Below are 3395 nucleotides of genomic sequence, written 5' to 3' on the forward strand. Positions count from 1 at the left end.
TGAGACACACACCTGTCCGTCTGTTTTACTAATTTCCCAACGTCGTTTTAGATTGTTCCTTATCTCTTTACGTTGGTACTACGTCGAGCCACTACCTTTTTGGCAACTGTATTGAACCATAAAACCATTAAATCCTTAAAATTTTCACTTCATTGCTGTGTTCAGTCAGACAGTTCCGTGCTGTTTTGTTTTTATAAAAAAAACTTGAATTGAAAAATGGGACATAAGAAAGGTACATATAAAAACTAATTTAGATATACATCGACATATATTACCTATACTTTATCCACTCCCTCGTTTTTTTAGAATATAGAGGGCGACCCAAGCTAGACTCTAGGATGACTAAATGAGGCAATCTTGCGACTAGTATACTACTGTTAAGGCCGAACTCCGTGACTCCCTATTAGTCCAGTATGCGACTGCTCGAACTACTCCATCTGAATCTCCAAAACAACAAAAGTGAAAGCCGCCATGTTGTTAAATAGGAAATGTTTCGGTTCCTAAAATAGACTATTCTTGGCATTTGTGAATAATTGTAACATGAAAATATTCACGTGACCCTAAAAAAACACGCGAAAACAATTTTTTCTCGAGACCTCGCCGAAGTAAATTATCCTGCTACAATATTTAGACCACTTAAAAAAAAAATGTCGAAGAGATAGAGTTTTTCGAAAATTTTCTATGTACCATTTAAGGCCCAATGTTCAGGTTATTGCTTTCAACAAGGTACGAAACCAAACATTAGTCTGCAGAGGTAGATTAATGGGTCGCTTTTCTGAGACGTATATTATAGAAGCTTTCTGTGCTATTGATGGTACGAGTAGTGAGATGAAGTCCAGGTATCAGCTGGCAGGTGATGTTCAAAATTATGAACAATCCGTGCAAGGACATCCTCCACACACCCACACAACACTTTTGTTTTGTACTCTTCTCGTCACTGCCCACCTGAACATATAGTCTCTAACGATTAAATACGTAACAAATCAATTGTTTTTACTGATAATATTAATCGCCAATTTGAAAACGGATAAGAGAACGCGAACTTCGAGCGCCAATTAGTGGTTTTCTGTGAATTAGGATTTTAAACAACGTTGGCAGTTTGTACTAAATTAAGCTTCTAGCCAACGTCGGTATCTAACGTCTTTTTGACCCAAAAATTATTCCCCAAACTAGTGCAGACTAAGGCAGTTGCGCAAACGGAAAGTGTGTGCCCGACGTTGTCGGCCCCGGTACGTTCTTGGTCGGCGTCGCCGTGACACACCGTTGTGCACCACGGGACCGTCCAAATGCCGTATGGAAGTACAGTAAAATTATAGCCATCTTCAAAATATATGAATTTATTATATTGTAAAATAAAAAAACAAAACATTGAATTGTTTCTATACTTTGAAAGGTCAAAAGCCGTAATTTATGAAGAATTATTTTTTAAATTGACCACGCGAGAGAGTAAAATATATAGTTACTTCTTTTATCAATAGGATTAGGAAGAACAGAATACTCACTTTGTGCATTTTAACCCGATCTAACATTCGGAGGTTGACTAAGTACTGTAAAAACCAACTAAGATAGAGAAGGCGACATTCCCACATCTCAAATTTGCGCATATCTACTTAGTTTGTTTTGCAGAAAAGGTGACTTAAAACCTTCGAGCGAGAGTGCAAATAAAATCTACAATTTCTTAATTAAATTAAATTATTTTTAAAAGAGAAAGCCATGCGTTATAATATGTTATTAACCAAAGGATATATCCGTTACTATTAAAGGACATGTTTATTGTTTAATGTGCTAAAACGTCTAGAACTATTGGCATCGTCGCTGCTAGTCTTCCAAATGAAATGAGCCGTCCGACCCACCACCCCTCGCGACAGCCCTTGGTCCGTTATAGCGTACTACCGCATTAGCTTGCGGTGTTTTTGAAGTCGGAATCAAGTCGGAAGTGAACTTGTCAGTGTTTTTCAGTAAGTTTTTGCTTTGTTAACGTACTTTTGAATCTGCCAATTCAGTATGGTACGACAGAGTCAAATGTGTGGAAAAATAAGCTTAAATTACCCGAATTTGTCTTGTCACAGGTAGGTATTGTTTCCGCCGCACCGTAATCGCCGTACATAGGCGTTCCACAAGGGAGCCTCTCACAATAAAAATAATTTCCCAATATATTGTTGAATTTTGAGCTATTAAAACAAAACGTAGTAGTATATGAATTTTAATTCGTCTCAATTACTAACTAACTGTTGTAGATCATAAGAAATTTGAATATAAACGTTGCATTTGAGATACTGTTAATGTATAAGTATAACTATTAATATATATTATATTTTTTTCTTAAAATTGCGAGCGTCAATAATTTGGTCATGTATATAGCCGATTTATCCTCAGAAAGGAAGTTTTGCTACAACAAAATTAAACAAATTAAAAAAAAAAAAAATTTAAAATATTTAATTGCATTATTATATCATGCACCCTTCGGCTCGTTCTATAGAACAATGTTTTTTAGCCACCGTACAATTATCCCGGATCTCCTAGAGTTATTTGTACGGTGGGTTTACCTTTTTTTAGAATGGGAAGAACTGTAAATAATTCTTAGGTTACTAGTTTTTACATACCTATATACAGTTTGACCCAGGCCTCCAAAAAAACTTCTATCTACCTAACTTACGCTTTTTGGTGTAATATTTTATTTCAATTTTATTATAAATTATTTATAAAAAGTTGTAGTCAACATATGCTTATAATTTTGTCAACATAACAAAAGGTGATTCTCGGGGTGATTCAAACCGGCAATTATTTTAATTTTTTTATTAAACCAGCATAATTCTTCTTAAATTATTTGAATAAAATCGGTAAAAAAAAATGAAATTTCTAACACCCTGTATCTCCGAGAAACTAATCATTTTAGACATAACATTTTATATTTTAAAAAAAAACTTTTTTACTTAATTTTAATCTGCAAAGAATAAGCTGCCAAGAAGTTTCCGGAATACAATTCGGACCACCCTGTATATTCATCGTTACAATATTGATAAGATTTCAAACTTAACAATGACGTGGGGTAAAACATTGAACCTTTTTGGACATGTAGAGCATTATTAACTAGTTTGTAGAAGTTGATTTATTTATAATAACTACGATTAATATTATGCATATTATTAGATCGCACAATGATATTTCAAATTCACAATAAAAGAAGTTAAAAATAATCTCTTTAAATTGCTGACCTGTATAGTTTAATAATACAGGTTTGTTCACCACATACAACACGGAGTATTGTAGCTAAACGATGAGATTTTTACAAATTGTAAGTTTTGGGTTTCGTTGAAGGACTATTAGAGCTACAATTTAAAAATATTTTTACAAGATACAGAGTGTCCCATATAATAAAAATATCAAAGTTGTAT

This window comes from Sitophilus oryzae, unplaced genomic scaffold (assembly GCF_002938485.1).
Source record: "Sitophilus oryzae breed Bouriz unplaced genomic scaffold, Soryzae_2.0 scaffold_357_pilon_pilon, whole genome shotgun sequence".
In the NCBI taxonomy this organism is placed as follows: Eukaryota; Metazoa; Arthropoda; class Insecta; order Coleoptera; family Curculionidae; genus Sitophilus; species Sitophilus oryzae.